We start from the raw sequence: 5519 nt of genomic DNA, 5'->3' as shown, positions 1-5519 counted from the left end.
AGTCAAATCCATCGAACTCAGCACCGCCTTCCTAACCTGCAATCTTCTTCCCGACCTCTCCGCCCCCACTCCCGTCTGACCTATCACCCTCACCTTGACCTCTTTCCACCTATCACATTTCCGACGCCCCTCCCCCAAGTCCCTCCTCCCTACCTTTTATCTTAGCCTGCTGGACAAACTTTCCTCATTCCTGAAGAAGGGCTTGTGCCCGAAACGTCGATTCTCCTGTTCCCAGGATGCTGCCTGACCTGCTGCACTTTTCCAGCAACACATTTTCAGCTCTGATCTCCAGCATCTGCAGTCCTCACTTTCTCCTTCAGGCTGTTCATGCCATACTTGGTTAAACGTTGCTTCTATGTCAAGGGCAGTGACTCTTACTCACTTCTCCAGAGTGAACTTCATTTATCACTCTTCTGTCCACTGCAGTAACCATTGATAATTTCCTGCAATCTACAGTTATCTTCCTCGCTAACAAACATGCTGCCAATGCTTCTGTCATGTGCAAACTATGATCATGCCCCTATATATTGTCCTATAATAGTAGTGTCAACACTCATCCACTACTATTATAGGACAAGCCAAACAAAGAACAGCCAGGGAATTCCGAGAGGCATGGCACTCATCCACAGATTCAATCAATAAGCACATCGACCTGGACCCAATATACCGACCACTGCAGCTGACAGCTGGAAATGACAACCGGAAGCGACAGATTCAAACCACTATAAATGCCGGAGGAAAGATCACAGAAGCGCTTCACAGGAGGCTCCCAAGCACTGAGGATGTCACCTAGACAGGGGACGAAACGTCTGCTACACAAATTCCCAGCTCGGCGAACAGAACCACAACAACATATTTTCTAATATCATAATTACAGACAGCACTATGGAACTGAATAACTTACATCTCACATGTTCCAATTTAAATATGCTATTTAACATTATGAGACCTTAAAAAAAGCATATTAATAACTTGTAATACTTAATGACTGCTGAAAAACTAATTATGAAGTTGTCTTCAACACTTGACTGCTTCAAGATGTCCACACTCTACAACAGGAGAAAGTGGGGACTGCAGATGCAGAGTCGAGAGTGTGGTGCTGGAAAAGCACAGCTGGTCAGGCAGCATCTGAGGAGGAGAATCGACGTTTTGAGCGTAAGCTCTTCATCATTCCTGTGCTTTTCCAGTGCCACACACTCAATTTACACTCTACAATACTCATGTGCTATGACAAACACAGAACATTGGAGAAACTCAGCAGGAGAAACTCCACATTACAGAAGAGGAGGTGCTGGAAGTCTTAAAACATATTAAGGTAGATAAATCCCTTTGACTTGACAAATTAGAATTAGAATAAGGTTTTATTGTCACGTGTACTCAAGTATTCCAGGACTTTGTGGGAAGCGAGGGAGGAAATCGTGGGATCCCTAGCAGAGATACTTGCATCATTGACAGCCAAGGGTAAAGTGGCCAAAGATTGGAGTGTGGCTCATGTTGTGCCATTATTTAAGAAAGATTGCAGGGAAATGCCTGGGGACTACAACCAGTGAGCCTGACATCTGTGGTGGGATAAGTTGTCAGAGAGGTTTCTGAGAGACAGGAGCTATAGGCATTTGGGATAGTCAGCATGGTTTTGCGCATGGGAAATTGTATCTCTCAAATTTGACTGAATTTTTTTGAAGAGGTGACCAAGAAAGTAGATGAGGGCAGTGCAGTAGACATTGCATACATGGACTTTAGCAAGGCCTTGGAAAAGGTACTGCATGGTAGGTTGCTAAGGTTAAATCTCATGGGATTCTGGGAGAGCTAGCCAATTGGAAACAAAATTGGCTTGAAGGTAGAAGACAGATGGTGGTGGTAGAGGATTGCTTTTCAGACTGGAGGCCTGTGACCAGCATTGTGCAACAGCGATTGGTACAGGGTCCACTGTTATTCGTCACTTATATAAATGATTTGGATGACAATTTAGTAGGCATGGTTAATAAGTTTGCAGATGACACCACAATTGGACAGCAAAGGAGGTTATCTGGGAATACAGCGAGATCTTGATCAACTGGGCCATCGGACTGAGGAAAGGCAGATGCAGTTTAATTTAGATAAATGCGAGATGTTACATTTTGATAGGTCTAACCAGGACAGGAGATACACAGTCAATGGTAGAGCACTGGGGAGTCTTATAGAACAAAGAGACCAAGGGGCCAAGTTCATAACTCCTTGAAAGTGGAGTTAAAGGTAGATAGGGTGGTGAAGGAGGCTTTCAGCATGCTTGCTTCCATTGATCAGAGCACTGAGTACAGGAGTTGGGACATCTTGTTGCAGTTGTACAAGACATTGGTAAGGCCACATTTGGAGTACTGTGAGCAATTCTGGTTGCCCTACTATAGAAAGGATATTATTAAGCTAGAAAATGCACAGAAAAGGTTTAATAGGATGCTAACTGGACTGGAAGGTTTGAATTATAAGAAGAGGTTGAATAGGCTGGGACTTTTTTTGTACCTGGAGTGAAGGAGACTGAGGGATGACCTTCCTTGAGGTTTATAACATGAGAGGCATAGATAAGGTAGATAGCCAATAGCTTTTCCCCATTGCAGGGGACTCTAAGACTAGAGGGAATAGGTTTAAGATGAGAGATACAAAAGGATCCAGAGGGGCAATTTGGCATACAGAGGGTGATGAGTGCCTGGAACAGGCTGTTAGGGGTGGTGATGGAGGAGAGTACAATTTTGTATTTTAAGAAACATTTAGACAGATATATGGATGGGATAAGTATGGAAGGATATGAATCAAACACAGGCAAATGGGACTAAATTAATTGTGGAAAACTGGGAAGCATGGACATATTAGGCCAAAGGGTCTGTCTCCATGATAAGTCTCTATGACTTTATAAGCAGGTCAGGCAACATCAGTTGGGAGAGAAAGTTAATATTTTGACTGCAGTTCTGAAGAAGAGTGTTTCTCTGCCAACAGACACAGCCAGACCTGAGTTTCTCCAGCATTCTTGATTTGTATCAGGTTTCCAACACCTGCAGTATTTTACTTTTATTTCATTTACGTTAGGACTCAGTTGCAAGTTACAAAAATGAGTATGTTAGGCAACAGGAATTCATCAGTGCCATCTGAGGGTTTTTCTTTTAAAAAAAAGGAATTTACTTTAATACTTAAAGGGGACAGTTGTTTTCTATTAATATTTAGTGCAATGATCTGTAGATGGAGAAACAAAAACAGAAACTTTTGGAAAAGCTCAGCAGGTCTGGCAGCATCTGTGAAGAGAAATCAAAGTTATCGTTTTGGGTCTGGTGACCCTTCCTCAGAGAAGCCCCCTAGTCCTCACCTTCCACCTCCCCAACCTTCGTATACATCGCATCATCCTCCGACATTTCTGCCACCTACAAACAGACCCCACCATCAGGGATAAGTTTCCGTCCCCATCCCATCAGCTTTCCGTAAAATCTGCTCCCTCCGCGACTACCTTGTTAGGGCCATGTCCCCTAACAACCCACCCTCTCCTCCCAGCATCTATCCCTGCCACAGCAGGAATTGCAAAACCTGTGCCCACACCTCCTCATTCACTTCTGCCTAAGGCACAAGAGAGCCTTTCACATCCATCAAAGTTTCACTGCACTTCCACACGTCATTTTCTGTGTCCATTGCTCCCAATGCGGTCTCCTCTACATTGGGGACACTAGAAGCCTTCTTGCAAAGCACTCCAGAGAACATCTCTGGGACACCTACACCAACCAAACCCATCACCCTGTGGCCGAACATTACAACTCCCCTGCCCACTCTGCCGAGGACATGCAGGTCCTGGGCCTCCTCCATCACCACTCCCTCACCACCCAATGCCTGGAGGAAGGACACCTCATCTCCTGCCTCGGGACCCTCCAACCCCATGGCATCAGTGTGGACTTCAGTTTCTTCATTTCCCCTCCCTCTCCCACCTTACCCCAGTTCCAACCTTCTAACTCAGCACCGTCCTCATCATCTGTCCATCTTCCTTCCCATCTATCCGCTCCACCATCCCCTCGAACCTATCACTTTTATCCCCACCTTTAGCCACCTTCTGCACTCTCACCTACCTTCTCCCCTCCACCCATTTATCTCTCCACCCGCAAGGCACCCAGCCTCATTTCGGATGAAGGGCTTTTGCCCGAAACATTGAATATCCTGCTCCTCAGATGCTGCCTGACTCGCTGTGCTTTTCCAGCACCACACTCTTGACCCTTCCTCAGAACTGAGTTCCTGCTGAACTTTTCCAGCAACTTCTGTTTTTGTTTCTGATTTACATCATCCGGTGTTCTTTCAGTTTTATTTGGAGGAGATGGAGAAGTTGTGTAACCAACTTTTAGGAGTGGGGAGTATGTTGTGGTTAACAAACATGAATCCAAAACCAAAGGAGTGCATCCCTAATCGCCACTCAATTAAATCACATCTCTCAATCGGTCAGCTCCAATGAGCCATTCTTCCATAATCAGTTATTTAAATAAACAGCTATACTCAGAACACTTCTCTGAAAACAAGATTAGAAACCGAAAGCACGTTAGAAATCGATGGAGATTAATTTCACCGAGTTTTCCAACTCCCGTTGTAGAAAACATATGATTGCTCCAGTGTTGTATTTACTTGCGAAAATGTTTCCGTTCTTTACACAGTTATATATTTTGAAAGAATTTGTTTTCACAGATCAACACGTCAAACGGAAAATGATGGTCTAAGGGCTGAATTAACATCTGTGGGACGCACTGGCACAATTCTCATCTGCTTCTTTTTAAAAAACAAAATGTGTTTTGTTTATACAAGCTCGAGTTAAACACTGGAAAGAAAGAGAAAACTTTTGCTCGTACCTTCGGCCTAAGCGATTACAGGCGGCACAAGAGCGAAGGAACAGGAAGCAACTCCCTTCAGAGTTGGTTGGCCGGTGAAAATGCTACAAATTGTATCGAGATCAAGCGACCAGGAAATGATTGGATCTGAAACTGAAGGCTCCAAGTGACCAGTCCCGCCCACTGAAATATCCAGAGATTTGAAAATTCTTCGGCAAAAATAAAAAGTTGCGGCATTAGCATCAACTCCGATTTCAGGACTCGGTGGCTAAGTCCCTTCTTTCTCCCCACCCTGAGTTCCCGGAACGGATCAAGTTACTGTGGGCTCAGAGGGTGTTTCCACTGTGCATTTCCGTGCGGGATTGTCCCGAACACATCCATGGCGATCAGGGATTTTCCAATTCATCACCAACAATCTACTTGCAGAAAATCCAATTCCCCCTCCCCCCCCTTTCCCTGCCAACAGGGAATACAATCATCCTCTGGGACGATGAAGCATTCTGTTGTGCTGCACAGTGCTCAGAGCGCAGGTTTGACACGATTAGGATTTTCACTCAAACTTTCAGTTGCAGACTGGTACCTTCCAAGGTTCCGGGTCTAGATGCTGAGGGGCGCATTAAAGCTTGGGTCAGCAACTGCCAAGGCTCAGTAGAGAAAGACCCACCTCTAAGGTCTTTCTTCCAAACTATAACGAGGGTG

The 5519-nt window shown here is 44.9% G+C and overlaps 1 protein-coding gene across 1 annotated transcript in view; it reads right to left on the bottom strand.

Annotated features, from left to right (window-relative positions):
• The window catches only part of casp7 (caspase 7, apoptosis-related cysteine peptidase), a 46485-nt gene extending 41198 nt beyond the window's left edge, over positions 1-5287 (bottom strand). Inside the window, exon 1 of the mRNA XM_043712781.1 lies at positions 4842-5287. The gene's annotated coding sequence lies outside the window, so the exon portion shown is untranslated. The remainder of the gene's footprint in view (positions 1-4841) is intronic.
• Between the last annotated feature and the right edge of the window lie 232 nt (positions 5288-5519).

This window comes from Chiloscyllium plagiosum, chromosome 22 (assembly GCF_004010195.1).
Source record: "Chiloscyllium plagiosum isolate BGI_BamShark_2017 chromosome 22, ASM401019v2, whole genome shotgun sequence".
Lineage (NCBI taxonomy): Eukaryota > Metazoa > Chordata > Chondrichthyes > Orectolobiformes > Hemiscylliidae > Chiloscyllium > Chiloscyllium plagiosum.
The sequence above is the reverse complement of the archived record's forward strand: the minus strand, read 5'-3'. Positions and strand labels throughout refer to the sequence as shown.